At 43.0% G+C, this 13025-nt stretch overlaps 1 protein-coding gene and 1 long non-coding RNA gene across 5 annotated transcripts in view; one reads left to right on the top strand and one right to left on the bottom strand.

The window, feature by feature from the left end:
* Auts2 (activator of transcription and developmental regulator AUTS2) overlaps positions 1 to 13025 on the top strand; it is a 1041919-nt gene that overhangs the window by 553815 nt on the left and 475079 nt on the right. The window lies entirely within an intron of this gene.
* LOC121134034 lies at positions 3172 to 3779 on the bottom strand. Its single transcript, XR_005871041.1, has 2 exons — positions 3667 to 3779; positions 3172 to 3301 (listed from the first exon to the last, which is right to left on the bottom strand). It is a non-coding gene; the product is annotated as an uncharacterized LOC121134034 (long non-coding RNA).

Genomic DNA, 13025 nt, shown 5'->3' with positions numbered 1-13025 from the left:
CCCAGCTTTTTTTTCCTTATTTACATCTTTCTCTTTTTTGCATGTATGTGTGTTTGGAATGCACACATGTGTGTATACTTTTGCATGTTTATGTGTAGATGTTTGTGTCTGTAGAGGCCAGGAGTTGACACTGGATGATTTCCTCAATCTTTCTCTAGTGTTTCTCCTTGAATCCTGAGTTCATTGGTTTATGTAGTGTGCTTGGCTCAGCCCCAGCCTCCACTGTCCCCACCTACCTTGAACTGAGGTCTCAAGTGGTCTACCACAGACACTTGGTCTTTAATTGGTCCTAACTCTTGTGAGGCCAACACTTTACCCAGTAAACCAGCTCACAAGCCTTGTTTACATCCTTCTCAATTATTTTACTTTAATTTTCCTTATAGATTTTCATCAAAAGTGTGTCACTTATAGTTTGTTTTTTATTGTTTTGTTGTTTATTTTGTTGTGTTTTTAATCTTAATGCAACCCAACATTCTCTTCCTTTTGGAGTTGGTAACATACTAAATATTATCATCTGTATGAATGGATTGATGACTTGTTTTGCTTTTTAAATTTTGGGTTTGTTTTGTTATTAGTCTTTGTCTTGTTGTTTTGTATAGAATAGTTTTTTAGTTTGTCATTTTAACTTCTTTAATATGTTTCACCGCGTTTTTAGATACTGTGTCCTGCTGATAGGGTTTGCAACATGCATTAGACATTAGTATAATCTATTTTACTTTAATACTAACTTAGTTAAGATGAGGTTGTATGCATTCAGGGTGGTCCGCCTTAGCAATGCTAACTTAGGTTCTTATAATAGGTGTCTTTTTACAGCTTTATGCCCCCCTCTGCCATGTTATCAGTATTGTATACATTACATCTGTACATCACAAGTCTCCCTATGCCTTTGTTTAAACACAAGGATTTAGGGTTGATAAAATGACTTATCGAGTAAAGGTACTTGTTGCCAAATTTATCAACCTGAATTTGATTCCATGGACTCACATGGTAGAAGGAGAGAACCAATTCAGTCAACTTGTCCTCTGACCTCCTCATGCATTTTGTGACACAAGCACCCCCTTAAAGAATAAATGAGAATATAGAGAACATAAAAGTATTCTAGTGATTTTGTAAACATAAGATAAGCACATACTTCCTGTTTTTGTTACCCTTTAACTCTTGCATTATTTCTTTTATCCACATTCTCTTTCTTCATATTACTATTTTGTATCTTTATTTCTCTCCTGGCACACCACAAATCTATGATTACTGTTTGAAGCAATTGCCTTTTAAAATATTTTTTTAAAGAGAAGACAAAAGGAAGTCCATAATTGCCTACTTAATTGCCTTGGCACTGTTTATTTCTTCATGTGTATTTGAGTTTCTACTGCCATCACTCTTAATTAACTGCCTTTAATAATAGTTGTAAGGAATGTCTGGTGTGATAGCAGAAGGCAAGGCTTACCAGTTAAGAATTCCCTCCACTCTCATGGAGGATCTGAATTTGGTTCCCAGCACTCTGCTGCCTTCATCATTAAGTGTTGGGATTATTACTAGGCACCTTCATACCTGTCTTTGACACATTTTTATGTTCTTTGTCATCAACCCAGACTAGTATATATATATATATTCATATCAAAGCAGGGTCAATGCTGAGTTCATTCTTTTCTTCCCATATCCAGAGTAGTGTGTGGAATATAAATACTTATTGAATTAATGCTAGAAGATTTTTAAAAGCTCAATTGCTAGTTAAAAGCATGGCCTTATTAACTAGCAATTGAATTTTATACTGGTGTTGTTTTCCTTTTACTAACCAAAAAAAAGGCAGTACCATTTATGTGTGTCTTTTCTTCTCAAGTGCAAGATTGAAAAGTAGTTTTTAACTTCTCTGAATCAAATAGCTTAAAATGTCCCCCCAATAAAATGATTTCATTGTTGTTGTGTTAGCTTTATCTGATTTGAGACTGTGAAGAGTCATCTGAGAGTCTCAACTGATGGATTGCCCAGATTTTGATTGGCTTTTGGGCATGTCAGTGGAGCATTGCCTTGTCATTAATCAACATGAATACAGTCCACTGTAGGCAACACCATTCCCTTGGCAGATTGTCCTGGGCTATATAAGGAAGTTTGCTGACCTTAAGCCTGCAAGTTAGGTAGCAAGCAACATGCCTTCATGGATTCTGTGTCAAGTACTTTTTGGAGTTCCTTCCCTGATTCCTTCTAAGATGCAGTGTGTCCTGGAAGTGTAAGCCACATAAACACTTTCCTTTCCTAAGTTGCCCTTCGTCAGGCTGTTTTACCTTAGCAACAGAAAGGAAACAATTGTCCCCATCTCCTAAGGCCACATAGACATCTGGGATCAGGAACCTGTTGAATAAATATGTCTAGTTTGTGTTCTCTGCAGTAAGTTGACTCCTGGTCTCCACAAGTACTTCTATCATAAAATAATCTGCGTTCAGTCACCTCCTTTTTATTGTCAAATGTCAGTAATGTGACAAAGGCCCATCAGGTCCAATCCCTCCATCATTTAGATGGAGTTCCTAGACACCATGTACCTCGGCTGAGCAGGGTCTAGCTTGTTCTCCACATCTTATAGGGTATCTCTGCCTCTTAAGTGACCGAGTGAAACTTTTGCATTTCTCAAATCTGTATGTGTAGTGACTACAGAGCTGAAGTCAAACTTTGCATTTTCTGAGTATGTGATCATACTCGCATTCACAATGATGTGATTGTGGTTTAAAGGGAGTCCACTCCCATTCTTTTAAAACATGGCTACCTTTCCACGCCTGCTTGGCAAACAAACAGCAGCTGTCTCTCGTTGACAGTAGTTCCAACAGCGAGCAGTCCCAGAAACTGACACTATTAACCGTCCCGTGTAAAAGAGGGCTCTGACTCACATGTCATCCCGCCAGTGTCCAAAGTGTAATATTTAATTGCATTCTCTTAATCTTTACCAGTGTATTGCTAAGCTTTCTAATACCTTCAAAATACCAAATCTCAGGCTTATCCTAATTAAAGAATCTCAATTTAATCCATATTGCATGACAATTCAATTTGTTGATTGCTTTTTCTCCCCCCCTCCTTTGTGAAATTCCCGTCAAATGTATTAATTCAACATGATGAATCCTGTATTCAACCCACTGGAGTGAATAATTAAAATTAGCTGATAAAACTTTCAGCAGAATTACTTTGTGAAATTGCTGAACAGATGTGTCATTTTAATGAAAATCCACAGACAAGCTCCTTCTCCCCCTCGGCAGGATAAAAATATTATCCCCTCGGCACATACTTAATTTGGTGGTAAATACACTCGGAGCGATTGCTGGAAGGGAAGAGAAAGCAACTTGTCACACTTAGTAACTTGATTTTTCCCCAGCATGCAGTAACAGCCATCTACAGTAATTCATAGTGCTCTATTGTTGCTGCAAGTCCCAAAGAGAACTTATTAAAATGCAATAATCTCCTATTTAAACAGAAACAATAACCATTAAATTTCCTGTGGATCCAAAATTGAGCACAAGCCCCATCTGGTAAGAGTGATTAGAGGCCTGATGAGGGAATTTAATTTGCAACATTCAAAGACTAAATCGGAGCAGATCTTGTCACCTGGGACTCCAGTGCTGCTTGCTGTCTTCTTAAAAAATCTCAACCTAAACTGAAAATGGAACTCAGGAGTGAAAATGTTACCCAGGGGCCGCTCCAACAGGATCGTGTTTCATTTTGTCTCCAGCAGGCCTCCTGAGCAGAGGGGATTTCACCGCTGTCTGCCCCAGCTTCCTTCCTAAGGCCTTTTGACAGGCCCAGCAAGCGGCTGTGGTTTCCTGGGGTGACCTTTGCTCCTTTAACGTGGCCAGAGCCCACTGGTTCTGGCCTGCCCAACCCATCCCTCCTTCCTTCTGTGTCTGAGCTTCCTGCATCCTCTGCCTGTCTCAGAGGTTGTTCTCAGGAACCCGCCCTCCTCATGCAGAGAACCAGTCTGTCAGCAGCTTTCTTAGATCATGGCTTCCTCTTGTGGTCCCTAGTACATCCTGAGTGAGGACAGCCTGCCTTCTTTGGTGCTTGTTTTAGCTGTGAGAGGTGGAGGGGCTGAGAGACGGCTCAGCATCTAAGAGCATGCACTGCTCTTGCAGAGGGCCCAGGTTCCGTTCCCAGCACCCACACCTGGTGTCTCACAACAGCCCGGAACTCCAGCTCCAGGGGAGCGGACATCTCTGACATCCATTGGCACCACACTCATGTGTGCTCACATACACATACTTAAAAATAATTTTAAAATTTTGTTTTCAGTTACAAGAAGGTCAAATTGTGCTGACGTCGTTACAAAACACAAAGGTGTCATCTCGTCCCCTTCCCTGTGTGGTGAAGTCGTGGAGAAACAGTGCTGGCATTTGCCATTAGAGGCGTGTGCATACATGCACGTGCACTTCTGTGTGCAAGCTTCTCCTGGTCAGACAGTCCCGGGCCACACCTGTTGTTCATCAATGAGTAGGAACTCCAGTTAGGTCTGCGCTGTTCAGAGTCAAGGTCTTGGTGATGGTGGAATGGTTGACAGCAGAGAGGAGGAAACCAGTATATGATCAGAGCCCTGGTACTTCCTTGCCCGTTGCTGCTTGGTTTCATCGCTAGACTTGCTTAGTTTTTCTTCTCCTGGGTTGTTTTTCTTGGCATCCAGGGTGTACGCCTGTGTCTCCTCCAGAACTTTCCCTCTCTCTCTTGCATCTTCTCTTCCATGTGACTCGGAGCAGGCCGCATCTAGGTGAACTTCGCCACTGTCTCCCCGCTGTCCCAGGTAGATTCCAGTGCTTACTGTAGCCCGCTCTCTGCTTTTGTTTTGAATCAGATTCATTTCTTCATGCTCATTCTTGCCACTGCTTTGGATGTTAGAGAACAACTTGTAGAGGTCAGTTCTCTCTGCACCATGTGGGTTCTAGGGGTTGAACTGAGGTCGTCAGGCCTAGCAGCAAGGCAGGTGCCTCTATGCAACGAGGCATCTTGGTGGCATTGTTTTACCTTTTGAGAAAGGACCTTGTGTAACCCAGGCTGGCCTCAGACTCCCTATGTCCAAGAGGAGGGTCTTGAACCTTAGGTCCTCTTGCTGGAGTTGCTGAGTGTACATTACCATGCTCTCCTCATCCTTTATCCTTTGTGAGCATGATCATCTGTACAGTTGTCGAGTAGCCCCTCCTGTTGCCTTCTCCCCTACCTTCCTACCACTTCAAGGGTTGAATGGAAAAGTCCATTCCAGGAAATTTTCATGAGAAGTCTGAAGCGCATCACTGTGTCTGTGTTCATGCATATCTGGGAAAGTGTGACCCCAAACACACGAATGGCACTATGGCTTACAGTAACGGGATCACTGTTTGGGAACCAGAGAATTACTGAGTGCTGTCATCAGAAAGGTGAGCGTGGTATGAGAAGATGGCTGGGTGTTGTAAACGTTCACAGAGGTTGCCGGAGCTAGCGTGTGGCCTGGCCCTGGAATCTCACCAAGACATAGCTGACAAGGGACTGGTCCTGGTGGAGATGGAGTCCTAATGAGAAACAGCTGGGCTCGGCGTGGCCGTGGCTTTGATGTCAGGCGCATCTGATGGTGAAAGTTTTTACCTCTTTGAGTCTGATTTTTCCCAGGTTGTAAAGTGATGTTTAATAACACCTTTGTCATGTGGTTTCTCTGGGGCTTTTGTAGCTTGCTTGCCATATGGAAGAGATAGGTAAATCACAGCCATGCCCTTGGAGTCTTGAGGGGAGAAGTAATGAATCAACTACAAGACAAAACCTGGGAACTTTGCTCCACCCAGCCCGTGACATATTCCTTAGATGTTTCCAGAAACGCCTGTTTATTTTTTCCCATTGTTCATGTGTATATGTGTAGTAGGCATGTGTGTGCTTGCTTCCTTTTTTAAAAATCATTTGTGTGTACATGCGTGTGGAGGATGTCCGACATTCTACACTCATTGAGGTGTGTTCTCTCAGTCAAACCCAGAGTTTGCCTCTATGGCTAGTCTCAACCTTCTGAGGCTGGGATTATTGGCTTTCCCCACAGCTACTAGGCATTCAGTTAGGTTTGGGGGAGGGTGGCTTGGCTGAATTCTGGTCCTAACACTTGCAAGGCAAACATTTTATTACTGCTTATCCCCGTCCCAGGTTTCTCCCCCCCCCCCAATTTTTGAGACAGGATCTTGACATGAGGTCCAGGAAGGCATCACACTGTCCTGAGATCTGCTTTGTGATGCAATTTTCTCTTCCCCAGAACATCTCACTAGCATCCGTGCCTACAATACACCTAGTCTCTTTATTTTCATTTCGACATAAGATGTTAGAGATATAGTTTAGCACTAGAGGGCCTGCCTAGAGCCCTCCGGCGAATATCTGGGGACCTAGCTCAATGACAAAGCACCTGCCTTGAATTCCATGGCGAAGGGACTGGAGAGTTAGCTTAGTGCTGAAATTGCCTCCTCTTGGGGACTCCAGTGACACGTGCTCACACACACTTTCTTTCCCTCCACCACTACCCCACCCCCATAAATGTGAAATATTTCCCAGTGAGGTTTTGTGGGTGTGACTCAGTGATAGAGCACCTGCCTAGAATTCCCTAGGAAAGGTCTGGTCATGTGATTGGAGCATTTTCTAGAAGGCCTAAATCTGTTCCCCAGAATGGCTAAAAACATTTTTTTTTTAAATTAGGCCACAGTAGTAGATTAAGAGTAAATAATGGGGAAAATACCACCAATCATTTTGAGTTTTTTGATGATATTCATTGCCTCAACACTTCATATCTGGCTTCATTTGAAAGCTAACTTCATACCATACCTAAAATGTGTCTCTTACAGTTTTTATTTTTATTCCCGTATACCATAGATTGCTCACTTGTGCACTCTCTCTCTCTCTCTCTCTCTCTCTCTCTCTCTCTCTCTCTCTCTCTCTCTCTCTCAATCTGTGTGTGTGTGTGTGTGTGTGTGTGTGTGTGTGTGTGTGTGTGTGTGTGTGTGTGTTCTGGACAACAGATCCTGTAAAAAGTACATACTGCATTTTTGAAGTTTTTATTTTTTTAACTTTTTCTTTGGTAAACAAAAGTGTTTTGTCTTTGATATGACTCTCATTCGCTCTCATTGGGGTCTTTCTTCTTCCCTTCGTCCCTACCCCCCTTGACCCCCCTTGGGGCTCCTGAACAGAAACTGGGGGGGGGGGCAGAAGCATGAATTCTTTAATAAATCCCAAAAGTAATCAAAAGAAAGAAATGCAATATGAACAAACTCAGAGAACATTCTCAGGCTCCTTGGGGGGATATAATTCGAGGAAGGTCAGGCCTTTGTAATGTTAATTCACCATTCCTAAGAAGAAAGCCACCTTTTTTTCTAGAGTAATATTGCTCTCTGTAAAAAAGATTTGATTCAGGGAGGAGTGCTGTTTAAACACACCTGCAATTCAAAGAGGGACTGCTGGCCTCCAGATGCTGAGAGTCTGGGGGAAGGGTAGGGTAGGATGTAGGGATTCCCTTCTGGATGCTTAAGGTTTGAGTCTTCACGGAGTCTGCTAGAATGTTGTTGGAAAAATGCTCTACAAGTTTGATGTAGCCCTTATCCTTTAGACATTTTGGTCTAGAATGGCAGACCAGCGGGTACAGACGCCATTTTGTTTTTCCAAGATTGACAAGGTGCAGGAAATCCTCTAAAGCAGGCAAGTGTAGTTGCTATGAGCACATTATAGGAGCCAGGCAAGACATTTCTACTTTATACTAACTCACTAACGTGTAAATCCCAGTTGTGTTTTGGGATGAGATTTTGAAGTAGGAAGCAACGCACCAATCCTCAGCCTCAAACAGCATCCAGACAAATGTAATCTACGTCATGTGGGAATACTGGTGTACTGTTTATGCCATTGGAGGCCACAGGTCTGTCTCCGGTGTCACTCCTCTCCTGCTTCTGCCCCTCCCTTCCCTCTTCAGTCCTGTCTGCTGGTTCTTATTCTACTTTGGGTGACATAAGAAAAACACCAGAATTTAGTCTTCTCTGTCAGATAACTATACAACTGCTGTTTATGACAAGGAATTAAAATCTTTTCACCTCCCTCACCTAATAAAACCCTTATTGGAAAGGCTTTAATTCTCCCCAACTGAATGGTAAAACTTTTGTTTACACAAAACCACCCCTGTCCAGTCTCAGAATTTAAGTGAATTAAGTGACTGATTCCTTGTCCTCCTTTCTTTCATGTGTTTTTGTTTTGGAAACAAAGTCCTCCTATATGACCTTGGCTGTCAGAAAAGTCACTGTGTAGCCCATGCTGCCCTTGAACTCACGAAGATCTTCTTTCCTTCTGCCTCCTGAGTCCTGGTTTAAAAACATATGCACCACAAAACCCCGTTCACCAAAGACTTGAAAAAAGAAGAAGAAGAATTAAAGCCAAGTGCATTTCCTGTTCCTATGTATCTCTCAACCCAGTTTGGATTTTGTTCCCTCTTGTTGGTTTTGCTGGGTTGTGTCTTTTATGCAGCACTAATACTGTTTTTTGATTCTAACGGTGTATAAAGCATTCGCCTTTCCTCCCTCTTGTTTTTAAAATTCATGTTTATTCATTTATTCAATTGCTTACTTATTTACTTATTTGGCACATGCCATGGATTGAGTTCAGAAGTCAGAGAACAAGATGTAGGAGCCATCTCTCTCCTTCTACCACGTAGATCCTGGGGGACAAACTCAGATCCTCAAGTTTTGCAGCAGGTATAGATGATTCCTCCTTCCCTTCCTCCCTCCCCTCCCTCCTCATTCATTCATTTTAGGAAGAGTCTCACTGGGAAGCCCCGGATGACTTGGAACTAACTCCTGATCTTTCTACCTCAGCCTCCCCAGGGCTGGGATTGCATAGATGTACCACCATGCCCGCCTCCAGAAAACATTTTTATATTAAATATGGTTAAGCCATGAAACTTGCCAAATGTCATTATCCTTTGTGCCCTGCCAGACGTTTGAGTATCTACTCAACTATTTTATCTATTACCACTTTCTAGCATTTGATTAATTAAATTAATCTCATTTAGCCTGCTACATAAGCCTATCTCTTTACTATTATTATTGTTGTTTTATTTTTTGTTTTTCCAGACAGGGTTTCCCTGTATAGCTTTGGACCCTGTCCTGGAACTAGCTCTTGTAGACCAGGTTGGTCTCAAGCTCACAGAGATCTGCCTGCCTTTGCCTCCCGAGTGCTGGGGTTAAAGGTGTGCTCCGCCACTGCCTCGCTCTTTTTATTATTTTTAGAAATTATTTTAATTTTAATTTTGTGTACATTGGTGTTTTACCGTCATCTATATCTGTGTGCGAGTATCATATACCCTAGAACTGGGGTTAGAGACAGTAGTGAACCACCATGTGGGTGCCTGGAATTGAACCCATGGTCCTCTGGAAGAACAGTCAATACTCTTAACCTGTTGAGCCATCTCTCCAGCCCCTCTTTCTTATTCCTAATTTTTGTTTTTGTTTAGTTTCCTTCAGGCATAATTTCCCTGTACCCCAGGCTGACCTCGAACTTAGAATTCACCTAAGGCAGCCTGGAACTCATAGAGCTCTTCCTAGCTCCTCCTCCCTAGTGTTCAGATTGTAGGCCCGAGCCCACCCACACCTGCCTCTTCCCCTTAGGCCATCTTCACATCTTCCCATTAGGTGTCTCCAAAACTGACTTGTGTTGTGCATGAAGCGTTTGCTCGGCCAACGTTTTATTAAAAGAGAAAAGAGAAGGAGAGAGACATGGTATTTTTTTCCCTCAAACAGAGATGTATGAAAATTACCTTTCCTCTCTGAAGCAGTAAAGGTCACAGCAGTGGTTGCAACCCAGCGGGGCTGCCTGCTGCCTGGCATATACTCGGCATCATGCTCCTTTCCTATTTTACCCTTAGGCATTTTTTATTTCTTGCACAGATGGTCTAACTCAGGGCTAACAAAATGTTTTAAGTTTCGCATAAATTAAAGCAAGAGGTCTCTGAGTACAAAAGTGCAACTTTGTTTTTAAAAAATTGAAAACAACTATGCTAACATTTTTTTTAATTAGAGCCTCAAGCCAGCCCTCCACAGCCAGGTTTTGGAGGGTGGGCTGGTTGAGTCAATGCGTGCTAACACATGGGAGCTTTGGTGCCATTCTGGGACCTCTGAAGGTTGATTAGATGTAAGGATTGGATGATTCAGCTCGGAAAAATAGCTTTAAGCCATGTTGTTTCTGGGGCCATGTTTTCTGGGTTTAATGAATGATAAATGTGGAGACTGGCTGGCATGAAGTCCCTCCGGTTCCTCATCACAGCCCCTTATACCAGGGCCCCATTCAGGTTCGAGGTAACTGGTTGAAAACTGGAAGCTGACTATGAAGCAGCTTGTTTCTCCCAGCTGGGCCACCTTCCCAGGCCTTTAGACCCCCACCCTACCCCTTGCAGGTAGAGCCGGGAAGGGCTGGTCCAGCCCATCTCTTCGGGGGCTGAGCAGGATGGTGTCAAGGACTCAGACCCTTCTCCCTCCCCCCTACTAGTTACAGGGGGGGGGATCTGTTGAAACAGGATCTCAATTTATTCCAACAGGTATGAACTGATGTAGGGCTGAGGTAGGGGATGGGAATCATAGAATAGGGTAAGGTGACGTGAGGAGTAAGGGCCAATAACACTCCACCATGATGGCAGGTAGCTAGACGGGGGCAATCTTAAATCAGGTCTGGCCGAGTCACACACACACACACACACACGCACACACACACACACACACACACACACACACACACACACACACACCCCGTGGAGGTTACAGGTCGCCAAACTCTAGCCAGGCTCAGGTGGATACACTGGACCTTGCATCTGAACCTTTTTTAGGTCCAACAATTTTCTTTCTTTTTTCATTTTTTCTTTCTTTGTGTGTGTGTGTGTGTGTGTGTGTGTGTGTGTGTGTGTGTGTGTGTGTGTGTTAATGATAGATCCTCAGGGAGGGTCTTGATGGAATGGTGACTGGCTTGGTCTTAGGCAGGTTAACCACAGCTGCAGAGACTTCATGAATGCAGTGCCATGCTGCGTCCAGAAGACACATTTCATAACACTCCCATTGGGCTCTAACATTCTTTCCACTGTAACCCTTCCCACTGTTCCCTGATTCCTGTGCGGACCGGTAACATGGATACCCTGCTAAGGTCACTTATTCTCAGCACTTTGACCAGTTTTGAGTCTGTATTAACCACACACACACACACACACACACACCAACACACCAACCTTGGGTCTCCATATGCACACACACCCATGTGCAATCATACCCCTTATACACAGGCCGGTACACATGCAAGCATGCACACAAATACAATGCAAAAAGTAAAAAGAACCTTGGGTTAGCCTTTATGAAATTGGGCACTACTGGCCAGCATGTATAAATTGCCTTTAAAAATGAAATCCAGCAGCAGCCAATCCCATTCCCTGTAGTAAAGCGAATGTGTTTTTATCTTACTGCATATCACAGGAGTCTGTCCATAAATGCTCAGTTAATCAACATCTCATGTTTCCCATCTTTCTGAAAGAATTCACAAGTGACTGAGGGGTAGGGAGCCGTGATGTCGCTTAAGTACTGGCAGCACTCGATACGGTTGATGTGCTTCTTGGCTCTCTGTTTCTGCATCCTCAGTACATGTAATCAGGACCACTTGGATCATATAAAGAGTGATACATTTTCACTAAAAGGGAATAATGCTTTGATCCTTCTCTCTGTCTTTGAGCTGTTGGGAAACACTAAACTTAGCTGTTAAAAGTAAGCACAAGTCATCTAGATGGATCACAGCCTTTAAAAACTCTTGACATAGTAACTCTATCCAGGTAGAGGCCGCCTCTCTCTTTTGAAGCGTAGACAATTCGGCTACTGATAACTTAGCACACTTTAGGCCTTTGATTGAACACCATCGTGGAAGCTGGCAGCTTGGGGGGGGGGGAGATCACTAGATTTGCATGACCTATTTCAAAATTTAGAAGAAACTGATATCTTTATGTGGCCTCCAATATGTTGACATTTTTCTATCAAGTATTTTATGGTTTTCTTTTGTTGTTGTTCTCCGTTAACATTTTATGATTTCTTCTGTGTCTTGGCTACAGATTTGTATATATCTGTTAGATTTTTAGGTGATTTTTTGTGTTAGTGTAAATACAATTTTGTGTTTGTGTTTACGTGTATGCATCCTGTGTGTGTTTATTCTGTGTGAACATCTGTGTGGGAGTCATGCAAGTATGCAGAGGATGTGTGGAGGTCAGAAGACTACACCGGGCAGCAGGCCTCACCTTCCACCTTCTCTAAGGCCTTCAGGCCAGCAAGATAGCTCCACAGGTAGACGCTTGTCACCAAACCTCAAGAAGGACTCACATGTGGAAGCAGAGAGCAGATTACCATGGGTTCCTGTCTTTCCATGCGTAGAGTGACGCCCCACATATATGAATGTGTGCATACATATAAGGCTTGTTGCTCACTACTGTGTTAAAATTAGACTTCCTAGGCTTCAGGCTTCTGGGCTTTTTTTTTTTTCCGTTTCTATGTTCCACTTTAGGATTATATGTGCACAGTACTTGGTCTAGCTTTAATAAGCTTCTGGAAGTCTGAACTCCTGTCTTCATGCTTGCTCAGCAAGTGCCTTGCCTACTGACACCTTTCTCCAAGCCCATAATTGGCATTAAAAAATATGCTGATAGAAAATTTCATTTTGAGGCCTATACCAAAAGAATTGCAAACAGACTCTAACCTGTATGTAGCAGTGATCAAAGGATCCAGGACACTGCTGTCTATCAATATGCTTGGAGTGTGGTAAGTGTATCTATGCAGCCAGTGAAAGGAAAGGGTGTGTGCCTTGGCTTTTCTCTGATGATTCTTGAGGACATTATCATAAGAGAAATGGTCTTGCAACTCAAATCCTGTGTAGTAACATTCACCTCCAGTGTCCCAAGTTGTTAAAGCCACAGAGATAGAAGAGAGTGTTTTGTCAGAGGCTGATAAGAGAGGAAATGGGATGTTATTATGGGATGGGTACAAAGGCCCAGTGTGGAGTGATGGAAA

Source organism: Mesocricetus auratus, unplaced genomic scaffold (genome assembly GCF_017639785.1).
Source record: "Mesocricetus auratus isolate SY011 unplaced genomic scaffold, BCM_Maur_2.0 Super-Scaffold_100025, whole genome shotgun sequence".
NCBI classification, from domain to species: Eukaryota; Metazoa; Chordata; class Mammalia; order Rodentia; family Cricetidae; genus Mesocricetus; species Mesocricetus auratus.
Note: the sequence above shows the minus strand (reverse complement) of the source record. Positions and strands in the feature narration are given on the sequence as shown.